Here is a 20,680-nt window from a genome sequence, read left to right as displayed (position 1 = left end):
CACTTAAGATAGGAACTCTTCGCTACTCTGGATGACATACATATTTGACACATGAGCATGGTATGATTTAAAATGTATGTAATTAATCACTCTGAAAAAAGTGAGATTGCAACCACCATCATCCAGTTCTTGGATTCCTTGTATGATGGTGATTATCTTAAAGAACAGAATAAGAATAAAGGAGAGTAGTGATAGTCAGATACAACCTCCAACTGTTTAAGAAACATGTCGATAGGCTACTTATTTCTCTTTAATCACTTGCCCACATGGCACTGTAGTGTTCTAGGCCCTGTGACTTTTCATTTGTGGGGTCATGATTAAAAAAAAAAAAATTTTTTTTTTTATCAACACTGATAATCAAACTATGTTGATTATAAACAACACTGATATCAAACTGAATGTTGTATGAATAATTCAGGAAAAGTTAGGAGTCTTTTTTAAGCATCTCAAACAAGAGCAGGAAGGAAAGTTCTAACATTAATCTTTTAATGCTAGCAGAAGTTGATGTAGATAATAAAGTTTGGCCAGTTTGCATAGCATCAAAGTGATGAATCTGCTAGTTCAGACAAAGAGGTAACTCATACTTTTCTAAAAACAGTAGAGAGCATTTGAGGAAGTTGGTGTTGTTTTCATTTGGTGTTTAATGTAGACAAAACTGGACTTTTTGGAAGAAAATGCCATCTAGAATGTTCAGTGTGAAAGAGAAGTGATTGTTACCAGTACTTGGTAATGATCTCCAAAGATACTTTTTTATTTGGATCCAATGCTGCAGGTAATTTTAAATTTTAAAACTCCTTAGTTGTGTATCATTCCAAAAATCCCAGATGCAAAGGCTTGGGTTATGCAAAGCATTTTCGAGAACTGGTTTAGGAATAATTTTGTTCCAGCTGTTAAGGAATATTGCTGTGTGATTATCTTTCATTTAAAACATTACTAACTCTTGATAATGTGTGTGACCATCTAATAACCCTTGTGATTTATACTCAAATATCAAGGATTGCTGGATTTTTAATGTCTGTGATGATTTAGTGATAAACATTGGTTGCTCCTGGAACACAGTGAAATAATTTGATAATTGGATTATGGAGAAAATTGTGCTCTGTGTTTGTGATCCTCAAGACTTTTCAAGAACTACTTCAGTGATAACTGAAAATGTAGAAATAGGTATTAAACTCAACATGGGAGGTACAATACAAAAATTGATGTGAATGAATTGTTAGCATTACATTCAGAGAAACTTTTAAATGAAGACCTCTGTCAGTTGGAAGAGGAAATGATTAATTAAGATTTAGAAGTGGAATTTGTTAGACAAATTATGGACTCTACAACTGTGTTAGAAATAATAATTTTAATTTCCCGACATTTCGACCTCATATTAAGATTCACATTATCTGGAGTACACACACACACACACATATATATACATATACACAGAGACCAGCTATATTACGTTTCACCCACTATACTAAAGAGACAATTATTTGATCAACAATTATTCTACTGGCCTGCCTGACCACTAGTGAAATATTAGATTAAATTGAATTAAAATAAATTAAATAAAATAACTACATCAAAACTATTCTATTAATATAAAATAAATATAATATAATTAATATAATATATTTATATATATAATATATAATAATTAATATAATATAAAAAAATAAAATAACTACATCAAAGCTATTCTATTTAAGACAGCATCGGTGATATTTATAAGTATTATTTCTGGGAAAATTCCCATGTTACTCCTCTAAAATAAACTATTATTTTAATGGCTAATATAGCCTATCTTTCGTTTAGGAGTGCCTCTTTTTTTACAATGTCATTGGCTCTTTACCCAAAAACTTAGGACATTACTGAAGTGTTATGAAACTAATATATGAAGAATGATATTGGAGGAAAATTTGGACATACCTTTTTTGAATGTTGTTTTCTGTCTCCTTATTCTGGCGATGTGCCTTCATCTGTTGTTAAGGTGTTAAAGGAAGGGGGAGATTTGGGAAAGTGGGTAAATTAATTGAAAAAAAACCGGATTTTTTATATATTATTAAAGGTGGGTTGAGAGCGTTTGGGAGGGGTGGGGTGAGAGAAGGATCTGAGAATAGAAATTATATTTTGGGGGAAGAGGAGGGATTTAAGGGGGAAAAGTCAGGAGTGGGAGTAACAGGGTGTGATCCGTTTTGACAGGCATCGTCTTAAGTTCACATTTCACTTCACTCGTGGGGAAGTGACTCCCCCCCCCGAGTGAAAATTCCAGTGAATTTTTTTTTTTTTTGTCGAAACATTGGGAAATTAAAATTATTATTTCTAACACGATTGTAGAGTCCATAATTTGTCTAAAATAAATGCTGATCATCGTGTAACAATAAAGAAAAGGCATTTGTTAGAGTGGTGACAGTCCAAGTGCTGTAAGAAGCTATCGAACATCTGCAAAGAGAGACGAATATCACATGATGTTTGCAAACAAAATACTGTTAAAATGCAAGATGACAATCTCAGCATACATCTTAAATATAGGAATAAATTTACTTAAAGATTTGACTAATAGGAATAAATTTCGGAAAATATGATTTCACTTATGCCACTTTCAACCAACAACATGACTGTCATTAGCCAGTTGTGTTGTGAGTGTGAATACTGCCAATATGTCAAAAAAATGTAGAAACAAAAGAATAACATATCATATTTCTTCACAGAATATTCTCTACATAATTTTGCAACAACATGTATCCTCAAGGGATGTACAGGATAATACTATGATATTACTACATTATTAAGTTTGCATTATTAGTAGCTTCTTATTGACAGTTTTTTTTCCAAATTAATCTGCTGTTTTGGATACCTCATAAACAGCAATATTGGAATAATGTCATTCCAGCATTTTGGTTTTCTAATAGTGCCCTACTAATAGCATTAAATCCACCTGGATTGTGGTTGTGTTCTGTCTCTTTTCTACTATCAAACACCTATTTTGTTTTTGCTTTCCCATTCTCTTTAAATCACTGACCACCTTAGATTAGTTCTACTTACACATTCTTGAATGCTAACAATGTCAAATTCCTTTCTAATATCTTCATATTTGTTCACTTCCTTATTTTTCTAAGAACTCTTATATTTGCAGTTACGAGGGTTGTTTGAAAAGTTTGTTAAAAAAAAATAAGTTAAACACTTTTTTTTTGGAAAAAATCATCTTTATTTCTCAACATAGTCTCCATTGTGATCTACACATTTGGCCCAGTGAGTTTCCAATTTTTTCATCCCATCTAAAAAGTAGGATTTGTCAAAATAGTCATTGACAGCCTTGATGGCATCCTCGTTCAAAGAAAATGTTTTCCCACCGAGCCAAATTTTTAAGTTTGGGAACAAGAAGAAATCGCATGGGATCAAGTCCGGAGAATATGGTGGATGTGGAACCAGTCCAAACCTCAATTTGTGCAATTTTGCCATTGGGACAGCCAATGTGTGGGACAATGCATTGTTTTGATCAAAGAGCACTTTTTTGTGCACCAATCTTGGCTGTTTTTTCTTCAGTTCTTCTTTTAAACAGTCCAAGACGCAAATAGTCTATCATGATAATTCCTTGGGAATCCCAAAAAACAGTGGCCGTCACCTTCCCAGCTGACAAAACATCTTCGGTTTTTTTGGTGCTCTTTCACTGGGCACTGTTTTGACTGCTGCTTGGACTCAGGTGTGTAGTGGTGATGGATCCAAGTTTCGTCTACAGTCACGAATTGATGCAAAAAATCCTGCGAATTGCAATTAAACATTGCGAAACACTGCGTTGAAATGTCGTTTTGCGTGTGTTTTTGGTCAACAGTCATGGCACCCATCATGCACACAGCTTTTTTCATGTGCAATTTTTCATGCAGAGTATTATACACCAGTTCAGTTGAGATGCCTACAATCTCAGCAATGCTGGTGCAGTCCCCATGAACTGCATCTAACTCAACTTTGATCTGTGCAGCCATCTACTTCTTCAAATAAAAGTGTTTATCAATGCACGAAACTCGTTTTTCTCCATTTTTTATGAAAAATGCGAACACAGTCATTTTAAATGTTTGCCAAACGAGAACTACATGTTGCATGTGGCTAAAATTTTGCTAGAGGTCATGAAAAAGGTGATACGTGCCGACACTGGTATGAATGAACGAATTGTGTCGGCATCTATTGGAAATTTACCAAATGTTTCAAACAACCCTCGTATTATGAGGGAAAACATTTAATAATGCAGAGTATAAAATCACATGAGATCTTTAAAAAATTTAAAACAGCAGGAAAATTGGTCTTTTCCACCAAGGAAAACACCAATAATATAAGCAAAGATTACAGATTGCTGGTAAGAGATGGGTCATTACTCATCCTAATTGCCCTCTTCTGTATTGTGTCATATATTTTTAAGGATGCTCTTAGGACATTACCCAAAATGTGAAACAGTGATAGCCAAGATTGGATATATTTTCAATTTTTGTAGAGTGAATAGCTCAATATATAAACTAGACAAGATATTATATTCTTGTTTTAATCCTTTACCCAAGCATAAACAAACCAAAGTTTAGGCAAAGTGAAGTATCTTCACAGTAACTTACATATAGAGGCTGTTGACTTCACATCTGTTACCTCAATATTTCACATTACAGCATACTTCCTTTCAAATGTATGTATATTGCTATACATTATGGGAAGGATCATTATCCAGACCAGTTTCAACCTTTATGTAGGCCACAGCAATGGGAGCTAAACCCCATGGAGATACTGAAAACTAAATTAGTGCATAAGTCATATTGTGGTATATCATTATATTATTAGAATATTCTGGATGAAAGATAGTTGTAGAAAGTTTTTCACTTGGTTAGAAAATATGAAACACCATTTACTGCTTATATATGTGGAAAATATTGCTTTCATTATTTCCATGGGTGAGGCTAATGATACCTTAGTAAAGACTGAAACCAATTTGGATAGTGAGCTGGAAGAATGCAGAAGAGGCAGAGATTTTTTCACCTGGAAACTGAAGTTTTTCATCCTACATATAGGGAAATTGGCCAGAGAACACACAAAAGTAACAGAACAGAAATACTATTAGTATTGATAATGGTGTGGTAAGTAGATCAAGGATTAGTATAGACAAACAGTGGATTGTGTAGTGTGGAGTACCTTCCTGCCATGAGTCTTTGGACTTCTTAATAGAGAAAAATTTTTTTTTTTTTAAATATATGCATCTGCATGAAAGTGTTTGGTGCATTTTGGGATACTGAATCAACTGATGTTAAGCCAATGGTTTCTGCATACAAGTAGCCCTTTATTTTCTTGCACTTCAGTATAGGATTATTATCAGAATCTAATTTTTTGTCTACTGTGGTGTACTTATCACCAAGAGAAAAAACGAATGTTTACAACTTTCTCTCAGCGATATTCTAATAATATGGTGAATACACAGTTTGGCTGCTTGTATGTGGAAAATATGACTTCTGCATTTAGTCGCTACCCCAGACACATTTGGGTAGCGACCCGTAAGAATAATGGGATGTTGCACTCTTTGATTGGAAAAGATCTAAGTTCAATTATCTTCATGACAAGAGGATATGGACTTTATATGGGCTCTTTCAATTGAAGGTAAATTATCGTGGACTCTTGCTAACCTTACCCTAAGAACCCCCTGAACCTGTATGGAGAGTCCTTATCTCATACATTGCAAAGATCTCGAAAAGATACATTTTAGTCCCTACATTCTTTCATGTCAACAAAAGATAAACAGCTCCCTCTGTGGTGTTTACCAGGTTCCAAGTGCTTCTGCTGCTTTGGACAAACATGACATTTGGTTGAAAAATGACTACAATAACACCAAGCTTGTATTAACAACAATAAACCTGAAAAATCTGGCTTTACTAATCCTGGATTGCACACTGGATAGTGTTCACTCAATGCTGAGCAAGGCTAGATTTAAAGAAGTTGCTGAAGCATTTCTACATTGCTCAAACTTAAATCTAAATAGCTGTCTATTGATTGCCAAGATTTGGGAGAGTTGTCATTTATGAAGATGAGTAGCATGCATTCCTTCATACCATTGCCTTTTAAATATATAATGCTATATCATTCAATCATTTTATTTATATAAATTTGGTTATTTTATTGTATTTCAAAATTATTTTAATTTTACTTTTAGCTTTAATTACAATCTCATTTTATTTTGTAGCCACACATATGGTGGTATTCTGCCATGTGGCTCAGCTCTGTAAATGATATTAATGCTCTTTGATATAGCATCATCTTGTGATTATGCTGATACACTGCAGTGTTCTCCCCAGAAATTTTTACCAGCCATGCATACAAAAATTTTGAATGAGTTAAGAAAGAACCTTTTTCATAACAAATTAAAATAGTAATTTTATTAGAAATTACTTCAAACAAGGAAAATATTTTATATAGTAATTATAACAAACACAACTAGGATTTTTCTTATTTTCTCATTAAGTAATGAAAAACCTTGTAATGCTCACAGCTTAAAATTTTATACATTAATTCTTCTCTTCTCTTCTTCTTAGAAGCTCAATTGTCAGCAGCTTTTTTGTAATTAAAATCTGTTGGATCTGGTCCCTCCATTGAAATCAGCATCAGATTATTTAGAGTGCTCTGACTGGTGCGATCCCTCATACAGGTTTTTATCCTTTTTAATGCAGAGAAACCTTTTCACGTTCAGCTGTGCTCACGGTATGGCCAGTCCAACAGCAGCTAGTTCTGCTAAATTTGGAAAAGACTCTTTGAGCTCAGATGTTGTTGCTAATTTCAGCAGATTTGTCTTGGATCTAGATTTTTGTATGACTGTCCATTAATCATTTTTGATGCAACTGCCCATTCTAGTTTAGTACTTTCATAGTTTAAAACTGCAGGACTTCCATTTCTAGAATAATAATCAAAAAGAATCTCAGAAGTCTCATGTTGTTCATGACCTTCTGCATTGAAAAGTCTTGAAAAGCAGGAAATGACTGGAATATCTGGAAATCTTGCTTCTAGGTGTTTAATAACTGTGCCTATGTATTTATCATATATTGTAGTCTTAAATGTAATAACATTAGAATCTGAATAATCAATGTGAAGATCTGACCATTCACCTGAAAGATGCTGATGAAGATTTTGAAAATGACTGCCAGGAGTGTCTTTCAATTCCATGATGGATAGTTTTCTGGCTTCCAAGACTGGCTCTATTTCAGTTAACATCTTGCCTTTGCCATGATTTAAACAAGTTAGGTAAATGCACTAACACATATGAAAGCATCATTAGTGAAGCTACGAAATTGTATGTTCTGATATATTTACTTAAACCTTCAGCTGTGATATCATTTCGTTCAGTGGCCTCTCTTTCCAATGCAGCTATAGCTATAACACCCCCCCATGCATTCTTTAGAGACTGTATTGCAGAATCATGAAACAGCCATCTAGTGTCACTAGCCATTTTAAGTTTAATCTGAGGACTGTTCAGTATATATTTTGGATTTGGGTTAAATCAGCCATCCTGACTGAGGAATTTTGGAAGATGAAAAACAATTGTTTTAAGATATCATTAAACATGACTAAATAAGGCACTTCAGCAGCTGCTTTGGCACTAGCAAGAGCCAGTCAGTGGTTTACACAATGACAGTTGACCATGAGTCCATCTGTTTTATCTTTGAACAGTTTTGCAACTCCCTTTTGCTTTCCAATCATGACAGCTGCTCCATCAGATCCTAGGCCCACCAGATTACAAGTTTTTAAGCCTAGACTGTCAAGGGTTTCAATTACTTTGTTAGTTATGTATCAATGATATTGCAAGTCGATACAAAACTAACCCTGACCTCTTTTCTAAGTTGACAAAAACATATTTAATGTACACAATCAGCTATGAGATGTCTGTAGTTCATCACATAAAACACTGAAATAATTTGCAGAATGTATATTTTTCAGTATTTCAGATCTAATTTCTGATGCTAAAATATCAATCAACTCTTGCATTATTTTTTCTGAGGTATAATGTGCATTTTTACCAACGTTAAGATGTTCTAAATAGGAACAGCCCATAGCATTGCATTGCTCAAGCAATTTTTCAAATAACGTAGTAGGTGGTAACTCATTTTTCACTAACCAATACATAGATCTTAAAGCTCCCAGAAAAGCATCTCTCTGCAAGTTATTCAAAATTGAAATTGATTTTTCAATTTGCCCTATAAGCTGTATAACTGAGAGGAGACCTCCACATAGCCTTTAAAGGAATGTGGAGAACCGACCAGGGCTTCTGACCTAATGTCCAATCCTCACCTTCTCGTGGTGCACCCTGTTGGGTATCTACCTGGATACTGAACGGACAAGGATGGGCTGGCAATTAGGAATTTAGTCAACCAAATTGTATTCATAAACCAATATACAAAATGATGGTACAACATGACAAAATTTCATGCCGACTGGGGTGTCGCCCGCTTAAAAGAGGCCCCCGTTGTTTTCGCCAGGGAACCAGGGCGAACAGCAAAAAGTCAGCTACTGGAACAAATCTGAAAACACACTCCAACTCGATATCACCAGAGTTGAAGATCGGTACTATCAACAGCCAAGCCAAGAACACCTACTTAGCCCGCTAGAGGGCACCATCAGGACTGTTAGGAGAACAATAGCTTCATCTCTTCATTCTCAGTTTCTGTGTTGTAGTGCCTACGTGCACGTAACTTTTTTGTAAGTTCCTTTAGAAAATGGCAACGTGACGTTGCCGAAATATCGGAAAATATTTATTAAAGTTTAATTTAATTTATATCCTTAACTATGTTGTTCTATTCCTTAAGTGTTTTAACAAGCAATACTTAGTCTTTATTTGGGTTGCAAGTCAGCAGTTAGAATTGAAGGAAGTACAGGAAGATGGTGTAATGTCAAATCTGGTGTGAGACAAGGATGTACATTATCCCCTCTGTTATTCATTATCTATATGGATCACATTATGAAGGAAAGTGGTATTAAACATGATATCAGAATCGTAGATGTTAATGTCAGCTCTTTGCTTTATGTGGATGATGTTATACTTCTAAATAAATCTGCTACAAGTTTGCAAGATTCCCTGACTAAATTGCATAACTGTTGTAATAGATAATGTATGAAGGTCAGCAATAAAAAGACAAAAGATGGTAAATTAAATATGGAAATAGACAACAGAATCAACAAAGCTGGTATGGCAGGAAGTCAATTGAATAAATTCATATATAACAAGAGAGAAATTAGTCGGAACACTAAATTAACGGTATACAAGACAGTGTTGAAACCAGTTTTAACTTATGGATCTGAGAGCTGGGCCAGAAGTAAAACACGTGACCAAAGACTAGTGACCGCAGATATGAGGGTCCTTATGAGAGAAAGATTAGAGGCATGAACAGATGGCATCATCATATTAAAAATGAGGATATTAGGAAAGAACTAGACATTGTCAGCATCCAGGAATGTTTTAGCAGAGCTAATCTCAGGTGGTATGGTCACTTAAACAGAATGGGCGAGGAAAGATTAGCAAAGCAAGTGTTCTCTGCCAGGTTGGCAGGAAAATGACCCAGAGGAAGACCAAGATATAGGTGGATTGATATGGTACAAAGTGTTTTAGATGATAGAAATATAAGATCTGATAATGTTGGAGTCTTTACTAGTAACAGACTGATTTGTAGGAAAATTGTAGATAGGAAGTTAGTAATGATGTAAATTTTTCATGTAGTACTATCATATCCTGTACACCCTTTGAGGGTACATGTCAGGAATTTGATGATGATGATGATGCTGAACAAGAATCAGTGTGTAACTTGCTTTGTTCATGGTCAACCAAGCTTTCTTTTCAAAGTCTTGTGCATGGCATAGTTGCCCAAGTCACTTCCTTGTTTGTGGGTTATCTCTTTCCGTATTTCATACATGTGGAACACATCATTCCATTATCCTTCCCCACTAACCAGTGGAATATTTTAAACCACTCACTGTTAATACCCGATAAACGGTGTTTGGATGCACGTTTTACATTTGAAAGAGACTCTGCAGAAATTGACGATTCTGTTGTTGGTTTGGGGTCTTCGCTACTATGTTTATCGGTTTCATCTTTCTTAAAATAAATTAAGAGTGTGGTTTTCTGACTTGACGTTTTACTCATTATGGAGTAATTTAATAAATACAAAATAGCATTGTTATTAAATTAATCAGAACAAATCACTGAATTGTGCACTGACAGTAATACCTGAGACACATAACCCGCGTTATGTCACAGTTTTACTGTTCATAAGTATTCATTATTAGGAATGGAAATTGGTATCACTTGAAACTGATGTCATAGTCCTCGAGAGTTTTGAGAATTCCCTGAGCTCGCAACTATATTTGATGCGCAGACTTATTTTCTTTTACAAAATAAAATATTAAATATTTGACTCACGATCATCGGATAAAAACCATTATTAAGAAAAACAAATGTAGATTTTTAACATTGATTTTTGCCTTCGATTAGAATTCGCTCAAGTTAACATCAAAAACATCAAAATTATGTCTCTTTTGTAAAAGATCTTCTTTGCAACTGATACCGTTGTATTTGCGATTCCAATTTTTGTCTTCTTCTTCTGCATATGGATTGGGGTGCATCAAAGTGAATATCCAAAGCTCTCGAGATTGGCTTGCAATGCAAGAAATTGAGCTGGTCTCACGAGTATAGAGACTCTCCGGTTCGATTTTTATCACTATTAATTAAAAAATGTCTTAAATTATTTTTCCATTCTTGCTCATTATTTAGCCATGTCAATTCACAACATTAATTAGCCGGGTGGTTTGCCCATTCAAAAGGTCCTGAGGAGAACATAGCACTGCTGATGGACTGTTAATTTTTGGATGAAATATTTGCAATAATAAAAATTATTATGCCAGCCTGGTTGGCCAAGTGGTTAGTGTATCCGTTCTCCAGCCAAAAGGCTGTGGGTTTGAATCCTGCTGTGGGCATGGATGTTTGTGATTGTCTGTGAAAATACTATTGATAGTGCTGGGCAATAGATGGCATTGGTGTAGATGATGCGGTTCACTGTAGTTGGTACATTGAGTGGTGGAGACATAGATTTGTAGAGCAGGTGCCCTCCCTCGATGAGTCTGGACTCCTTGGAGGTGTCACGTGATAATAATAATATTATCATTATTATTATTCTTTATTCTTGTAAATATGTGTGTCTAATAATCAGTATGGATACATCTTATGATGCTATTACCAGATACCATACTCTCAAATTCCTGGTCCCATTCATCACATGCTGTTTCAGGTAATTATCCCTTAGTAACTGCATAAATTCAATTTCCATCTTGTCATGTGCCCTTTCCTCCTACCAGTCTATATCCCCATAGTTGAATTCCCCCCTCCCATTATAATTGCCAGGCTTGCAGTCATTTTGCTAATATGCTGATACATGGCATCTGCATCTTCCTGTTGTCCTCTTGGTCTACTGTCAATAACCAACTATATGTTTTGTCCTGTTGGTGATTGTGCCATGCCAGATAGCCTCAAATGGACTATCTCCCTCAGAAATAAAATCCTTCTTGACTTAACTTGTTATCTTCTATTTTTGCTGAACTTCAGCTGAAGTTAAGCAAAAATAGAAATATACATTACTAATGAAAAATAGGTATTACTAATGAAAGCTGAAGACCTTCAAAATTTCTTCAGCTTTCATTAGTGATAACCATCCTCTTATCCTCTTCCCTTTATTATCCCTGAAAATGTAGTACCCTTTACTTATAACTATATCACTTTCTGTCAATCAGATCTCTCTGATGCTGATGATTTTTCGTTAAGTCAAGCTGACCAATGCTAAAAATTCCTATCTTTTATTTGATACTTTTGGCATTCGTGTATATGCATTCCAACATCTCCTTCGAACCACAGTTACCCTTGCAGAATGTTATTGCCAACCCATTTAGATTCAAAACCAGGAAAACCACTCAGCCATTCATGATCATTTCTGTACTCATGCCCATTTGTCACAGGGGTAGCTAGACATGCTCAATTGTATTCTTCCTGATACCTCTAGTTTCCTTGAATTGATACTTTTAACCTCTCACTGAACAACAAAAGTCTAACTAAACCATGGAAATAATCAATCAGGCATGTGTGTGTGTCCATTTGTCCATCAAGTTCACTCCATACACCCATAAACTGCACACCATTGTTCCTGCACAAGCTTCTCAATTCTGTCTTGTCATACCAATGTCACAGTCTGACAATCTTTAGTTTCTTACTTTTCATTTTGGCTTCTTCCACTTGATGTCCTCTTTCATTGCATATTTTCCAAATTTTCCAATTATATGTGCCTGCCAAAACAAGCAGCTCTTTTACTTCTCCCTTCTGCAAACTAGCTTCACTAACATCCTTAGATCTTCACTCCTGGGAATCATACTTTCATGACTTTCTCATTAAGTACACCTCTTGCCTTCAAAAATCCATACAGCACTTTTTTATTTCCCCATTCACTTTTTTCTTTGTTACCCTTCTGCTATACCACATGACAATTGTTTCTGCAGTCACTCGAGCTCACATTTTGCCCAGTGAAGGCACGTGTGATAGTTCAATCCAAACTATCAAATCATCATCCACATTACTTTCAGCCATTTCTTTTATCAACATCAATTTCATGCTATGTATCCTCAAGAGTATGCAGGTTACTATAACAGTATCTCATGATTAAGTTTACATTATTATTAATCTTCTATCAACAATTTTAATCCAAATTAGTCTATTTATTGTCAGCACTCCAATATTGTTGGATTTAACATTTTGGTCTTCTGAGGCACACCTGACTGAATCAGTCCACCTAAATCTGGGTCTTTTTCCTGTCATCAAACTGCTTTCACACAAAAAATTGGCACCAAACAACTGTTTTGCTAACCTTTCCTGTCCTATTCTGTTAAAGTAACCATACCATCACCATAGATTAAGTCTGCTCACACATTTTTTCGAATGTTAACAATATCACATTCCTTCCTAATATCTTCATTTCTATTCTGCAATTGATACCATCTGTTCAGGCCCCTAATTTTTCTTACAACTTTCATATCTGTGGTCTCTACTCTTAGATCAAGTGCTTTATTTCTAACCCAATTTTCAGATCTATAACTTAAAATGGCTTTGATTTTGATATTGTATACTACATGGAATAAATGTTATTAGTGCATGGGAAGCAGTCAGGGATTGTTTGAGCAAGGCATTATCAGACTACATATCCATGGTCTTGAGGATAAACTGAGTAGGAATTAAGTGGATAAGTAGGAATGTAAAGCAGCAGCTGCAGAAAAAAGAAAGCATTGTGGAAGGAATATAAACAAAAAAAAAGTGATCAGCAAGGTCATGAGCAATATAAAGTGCAAGCAGAAGGGTAACAAGTGTGGTAAGAAAGGTTACATCAAATTTTGAAAGAAAAGTTGCTAAGCAAGCTAAAGGAAATCCAAAAGAGTTCTTTTGCAATGTAGCAAGTAAGATATCACAAATGGTTAAGCAGTAAAAGATTAGAAGATGAAATAGAATATAAAAGAATAAGAGCCATAGCTAAAAGAGAAGTCAGAAAAAGACATAGAGAATCATGGAATAAATTTGTTTCTAATTTAGAACATGATTTATATAAAATAAGACCCAATGTATATAAGATTTTGAAACACCTAAATGCAGATACCAAAGAAAACACAAAATTAAACACTGAATTGAAATTAGAAGAATTTCTAAATTACTACACAGAACTGTGGACAGACAAATATTTTAAAAAAGACAACTGGCAAACAATTAACGAAAATGAAAAGGAAATAACTGAAGAAGAATTAGAAATCAGCCTGAAAGAAACAAGAAACGGAAAATCACTTGGAGAAGATAAGCTAGGTTCAGAACTATATAAATACGCAGGAACAAGATTCAAAGGAAGACTCTTATTATTTTTAAATAAAATTTACTCAACTGGTATCCCCCCAATAGAATGGAAAAAAGCAATTGTGATTCCTATCTTTAAGAAAGGTAATAGAGATGACCCTAAAAACTATAGAGGTATCAGTATACTAAATTCATGTTACAAAATATACAGCAGAATCTTAAATAACAAACTAATGAAATATTCCGAAAACTTTATTCTAGAGGTACAAAATGGATTTAGAAAAGGACGATCATGTATAGACCCAGCCTTCTGCCTAAAATTAATAATAGAGAAAAGAAGAGAATATAATTTAGAAACACATATTGCATTTATTGACTTTGAAAAAGCATTTGACAAAGTTAAAAGAAACATATTATTTAACATATTAAAAGAAAGACAAATACCAAATAATATCCTAAAAGCTGTCACAAGTATATATGAAAATAATCAAATACAAATAAGATTAAATCATGAGCTATCATATACAAGAGAGATAAACCAAGGGGTCCGACAGGGATGTCCCCTCTCAGCAACTCTTTTTAATATCTACTTAAATGAAATAATAATAAAATGGAGTAAAAATTTACATCAAGGAATTAAACTTTCACCTACAGTTAACTTAAACACTCTCTGCTTTGCAGACGGCCAAATAATAATTACAAATTCTGAAGATAACTTACAGAAAGCTATTTTAAATCTAAATGAGATATCCAAAGATTATGGTATGATAATATCAACAGAAAAATCAAAAACTATGGCCTTTAAAGGACAAGATCCAGCAAGAACTAAAATAGTATTAGATAACAAGATCTTAGAACAGGTGAATTCATTTAACTACCTAGGATGTATGATCACTTATGAAAATGAAAAAGATATAAACATAAAAATTGCAAAATATTTAAAAATAACAGGAGTAATTAACTCTATATTTAAACCAAACCTAGTTCAAAAACAAACCAGGCTAAAAGTATACAATACATTAGCCCTACCGGTCTTAATGTATGGAAGCGAAATCTGGACAATAAAACAAAAAGACAAACAAAGATTAACAACAGCAGAAATGAAGTTTATGAGAAAAACTGCAAAGTATACCCTATTTGATCACAAAAGAAACGAAGATATTATGAAAGAATTAAACCAAGAACCAGTAATTGAAAAAATTAAAAAATATAAACATAGATAGATGGAACACGTTCAAAGAATGAAAACAGAAAGATTACCAAAACAAGCCTTAAAGTACAACCCATTAGGAAAAAGAAAACCAGGACGTCCTCTTAAACGATTCAACGATGACTTCTAAGGCCGGAACAGGCCATACTAGGCCTAAATCCTTGATACGTATGATGATGATGAGCAAGTAAGAGAAAGAATGATTATGGAAAGATAACTTTACTCAGTGCTGAAGGTAGAAAAGTGACAAAAGCAGAAGAAATAGTTCAGGTACTAAGTGATCACTTTGCAAGGGTATATTAGCCAGGTGGTGACAATGAAAAAAACGAATTTATAATTTCAAAATTATTTTTATTTTTCAACATAATCTCCCCTTAAGACTAATACATTTATTCCAGCGATGCTCCAGTGCCATTATCCCATCCCTGTAATGATTTTTCAGTAAGATCTGCAAAATACCCCTCTACAGCTGCAATCACCTCTTGATTTGAAGAAAAATGCTGACCAGTGAGGAAGATTTTTAGTTTTGGGAAGAGATAGAAGTCAGAAGGAGCCAAATCTGGAGAAGAGGGTGGATGTTCCAACAATTCATATTGCAAATCCCTTAATTTTTCCATTGCCAAAACACCTTTGTGGGCAGGTGCATTGTCCTGATGAATGATGATTTTTTTCTTCTGCAAACCAGGTCTTTTCTCACAAATTTTTTCGTCTAGTCTGGTTAAAAGATTGGAATAATATTCCAAACGGTTATTGTTTTACCCTTTTCAAGATAATTAATAAACAAAATGCCTTTAGCATCCCAAAACACCGATGCCATGACCTTGTCTTCTTTGGCGCTGAACAACCGGCTTCTGTCCACTGTTTTGACTGCTGTTTGGATTCTGGTGTGTAATGGTGAATCCAGGTCTCATCCATAGTAATAAATCGATGCACAAAATCAGTTTTATTCTTGTTAAAATGCTCCAAGTACTGTTCAGAGATTTTCATGCGAGTGCTTTTTTGATCTGTGCGGCACCCATCTTGTGCAAAGCTTTTCATTTGCAGTTCTTCATGCAAAATGTATCCTACATGTTCTTTTGAAATGACTACAGTCTCAGCAATTTCACACACTTTGACTCGCTGGTTATCCAATACCATATTGTGCACTGGTCAATGATTTCTGGTGGTGTTACACTTTTTGGACGTCCTTCACATGGGTCATCTTCAAGGTTGGTACGGCAACGTTTAAACTCGGCGGCCCATTTCTTAATTGTCGAAAATGAAGGTGAAGAGTGCTCATAAACGTTTATGAATTTCTTTTGGCGTTAAACCTTCTTTTACAAAGAATTTTATAACTGCATGATACTCAATTTTATCCATTTCAAGAGATGCAGACAACACTGTGCCTTCTTACATCTGTATAAAAAAAACTACTCGATAGAATGACTTGCAGTTTCACAAGGATGCTTATGACAGATGTACCAACTAAGAAAAAAAAAAAAATCTTGCCGATAGTGTTGCCATTTATGGTTGAGGCCAAGAACTTTTCAGACCCATGTACAAGCATATTTGGTAAGAGGCTGAGAAAAATTGTGGAAGAGAAACTTGGAGAGGAAGAAACCAGATTCAGACCAAATAGAGCTTTTGAGATCAGATTTTCACTTGAAGACAGATAAGGAATCATGGGAATATAACAAGAATCTATGCTTAGTTTTAATAATCTTGGTCGAATAAAGCATTAATGACAATAGACCATGTGCTTGAAATGGGCACCTTATCTTTCATGACAGGTTTCATAGCACATACGAAGGTTCTCTGTCATCTTGGAGAACAAGAGTTGGGACATCTACTGGACATATTGTGTAATTTTATCCCTTAGTTCATCAAGGTGGGTCATGATGGAATACCCATTCCTTCAACATACCCCAAAAAACGAAGGTATCAAGTGATGTGAGATCAGGAGAATGTGAAGGATACAGGAATTCTGTGAATCTCAAAATGAGCCTCCCGGGAGAAATATTTTGATAGATAGACTCTAGAACCATGTGATGTGTGACAGGTTGCTCCATTCCTTTTAAAATACTTGTGCATGAAATGATGTTTTTTGTATGACATATTCAATGCAAGTCCTGGGTGAATGGAACTAACACCTTCTCAATATAGCTTTCACTATTCAAGGTCACGGTTGTACCATCCTCTTCAATGAAGTATGGCCCAATTATGCCATGGTGGCTGTGAAGAGCTTTCTCTTGAACAAATTCAGGTCTCTAGAAAACAAGAACCTGTAGATTTGTCTGTTTACATAACCACTTAGATGGAAATGTGTTTTGTCCAAGAACCAGACTTTATGAAGGATGAATCTTCATAGATATTGGCCAGCATGCATGCACAGCATTCTTGCCGTGCAGCATAATCTATTGCTATTAAATTAAACACTGACCCAATGAAAAGGTACCCAGCTCCTTAAGGATTCTCTGTAGTGTGACCACCTTGGTATCCCAAATTTTGCCATTGTTCGGCACTGACTGCTTTTGGAGAGTGTAATACTTGCTCCAGCGTGATTCTCATTTGTGTTAACAGTTTGTCGTCTCCCTGAATGTCCTCTGCATTGCGACAGAACACCCTCAATACATTGGAACTTCTTGATTAAGGCACTGATGACACTGTTGCTTGGGGCATGCTTACGGAAACAACAAACTACTCGCAAACATTTTGTAGGCTTGGACCATTTGCTCTACCAACTCCATATGAACGAAAATAATGCTCAACAGTAAGCATCTTTTCTTCCAATATGAACATCATTGCTACAGCTAAAAGTAATGGTGCAGGCTCTGCATGTGCTGTTCTATTAATTTGCATTCAGTTGAACAGCATATCTCATAGCACGTGTACAGAAAGGGGGGAGGGGCAGGGTGTTGAAGTTCAGTATTTTTTTATTTATTTTTATTTTTTATTTTTTTTTTGTGCCATACTGTAGTTATTCTAGACATCTCGATTGTCTTTATCTTCAGTTTTCATTTCATCTTTGAATAGCCTCCTGATATTTACTTCTTGATTTTTGTTGACTTGCTTTTGTGCTTAGCTTAGTTCTCTTACAGTTTTCTTTTAGGGCATCTGCTGACTTTTGCTTTCAATATGTTTTCTTCTTTTCTAGGATGGCTTCTTGTGTCCACCATGGTATTTAAAGAAGCAGTACTAGAAAAGAAGAAAGTATACTGAATGTATTGCCAACTTCACATGCCTCCCTAGATGAATCAATGTTTTCTTCTGAATTTGCCACTTAGAGTTTGGTTCTTGTTTTCAAGCTGTTTAATTTTTTCTTAAGTAATGTTTGCATAGTTGAGTCTAGTTTATCCATAAAAGCTGCTCAACTTTAATTCTTTTTAAAACTTTCTTACACATTGTTCTTTTCCATGTAATATTCATTTTTATCTTACTTAAAACAAAGTGATGAACAGTTTCAAATCTGTATACTCTTGTATCCTGAACCAGCATGAAGACGTCACTATCAACAATAACAGTCAGTGAGGCTTTTCTTATGTCTCCTCTATATGCGAACATCTTTATTTTGGAACGTGGTGTTAATAATGACTAGTCCATATCCTGACTAAAGGCATAAACAAGTTTCATTGTCCATTTCCCATTTTGAAGTTTTCCCAAATAACTCTACTTGAAATTCCCTTCCAATCAAGTCTTCATGTTTGGTGTCGAATGCCATGTCTACTTATTTCTTTTCTTGATGATTATTGTCTAAAGATAACATCATAAACTTATTATTTAGTAGGATCTCACCTGCTGTAGTGCTCTTTGTATCAGTAACACAAGTTATGTTCAAGAAGAACTTTTCCAGTTTCTTTCCATTTATGGTTCCTATCTTCATTTCTTATGAAGTTAGGGTTGTTCTTGTTTTTCTTCTTCTTGATGTCGAGTTGGAATTTGTTCCAATAGCTAACTTTTCACTGTTTGTCCTGGTTGTTCCCTGACAAAAACAGCATGGTGGTGGAGTGGGGAACTGGGTGATGCCTCAGCCTGTATGAAATCTCACCAAGTTGTCTGGCTTAAGTCTATAGTTTTACAATTTCATTTTTTATTCAGTGACGTTTGTATAGTTGAGTCTAGTTTTATATCTTAATCTGGTATTAGGATATAAATCCTAAAAGCTGCTCAACTTTAATTCTTTTTTAAAACCTTCCAGGGGTGCTTAAGGGTCAAAGCTCTATAAATGAGAGGAGACATCCACATAGCCTTTAAAGCAATGTGGAGAACTGACCACGGCTTTTGACCTAATGTCCAATCCTCACCTTCTTGCGGTGCACCCTGTTGGGTATCTACCTAGATACTGAACAAACGAGGATGTGGTGGCAAATTTGTGATTTAGCCGACCAAATTGTATTCCTATTGGCTTAAACCAATATACAAAATGATGGTACAACATGACAAAATTTCATGCCGGCTGGGGCGTCGCCCAGTTAAACAAGGCTCCTGTTCTTTTCGTCAGGGAACCAGGGTGAACAGCGAAAAGTCAGCTACTGGAACAAATCTGAAAGCATGCCCCAACTCAACATCACCAGAGTTAAAGATCGGTACTATCAACATAAGAAGCCTGAATGGCAAAGAAATGGAGCTAGCTGAGGAATTAGATAAGTACCAGATCGACATAATAGAGGTGACTGAAACAAAAAAGACAAAAACTGGTGAGATCTTTCTGAGCAATAAATACAAAATGCTATATTCAGGCAATGACAATCAAGGATAAGAAGGAGTAGCTATAGTATTCAACATTAAATATGAGGCTAATCTTCTTGAATGGAAGTCAGTCTCAAGTAGAGTAATGTGGGCAAATATGAGAATGGGGAACTGGACAATGAGACTTATTTGTGCCTATGGTCCCACAGAAGGTTCTTCTAAGGTAGAAGTGGAGGGATTTTTTGATGCTTTAGAGAAAGCAACTGAAACAATGAAAAAGGAAAAGTTGATCCTTGTTGGGGATCTAAATAGCAGAGTAGGAAATGATTGTCAGACATACAAAAATATTTTGGAAAAATTTGGAGAAAAGAGCAAAGCTAATAATAATGGCAAATACCTGTTGGATTTCTGCTCAGGACATGGACTGGTTATTACTAACACCATGTTCCAACATAAAAATGTGCACAAATTCACATGGAGAGAAGAGGCAAGGAATAAGAAAAGTCTAATTGACTATGTTACTGTTGATAGTGATGTTTTTTCTCTGGTGCAGGACACCAGCATGTACAGAGGATTTGAAATTGGAAGTGATCACTATTTAGTCTTGAGCAGGATAAAATTGAATTTCATGTGGAAAAGAATAACATGTAAGAAAGTTTTAAAGCGAATAAAAGTTGAGCAGCTCTCATATGTGATCTGTAGACTAAAATACACAAAGATTATTGAAGAAAAAATGAAAGAGTTTGAGAACAAGAACCAAACCTTGGAGATTCAGTGGCAAACCTTGAAGAAAACCCTGATCGATTCAGCCGGAGAGGCATGTGGTGAGGTTGTCTGCAAGGATAGAAAAATCAGAACTTCATTGTGGACACAGGAATTTAAAGAGACAGTGAAGAAGAAAGCATATCAAAAGTTCCTGGCAAATAAGTCAGCTTGTG

The 20,680-nt window shown here is 35.1% G+C and overlaps 1 protein-coding gene across 2 annotated transcripts in view; it reads left to right on the top strand.

The window, feature by feature from the left end:
• The window catches only part of LOC150100432 (uncharacterized), a 123,368-nt gene that overhangs the window by 89,692 nt on the left and 12,996 nt on the right, over nt 1–20,680 (top strand). The window lies entirely within an intron of this gene.

Source organism: Typopeltis vanoorti, chromosome 13 (genome assembly GCF_054136105.1).
Source record: "Typopeltis vanoorti isolate ZY-2024b chromosome 13, IOZ_Tvanoo_1.0, whole genome shotgun sequence".
Taxonomy (NCBI): Eukaryota; Metazoa; Arthropoda; class Arachnida; order Uropygi; family Thelyphonidae; genus Typopeltis; species Typopeltis vanoorti.
Note: the sequence above shows the minus strand (reverse complement) of the source record. Positions and strands in the feature narration are given on the sequence as shown.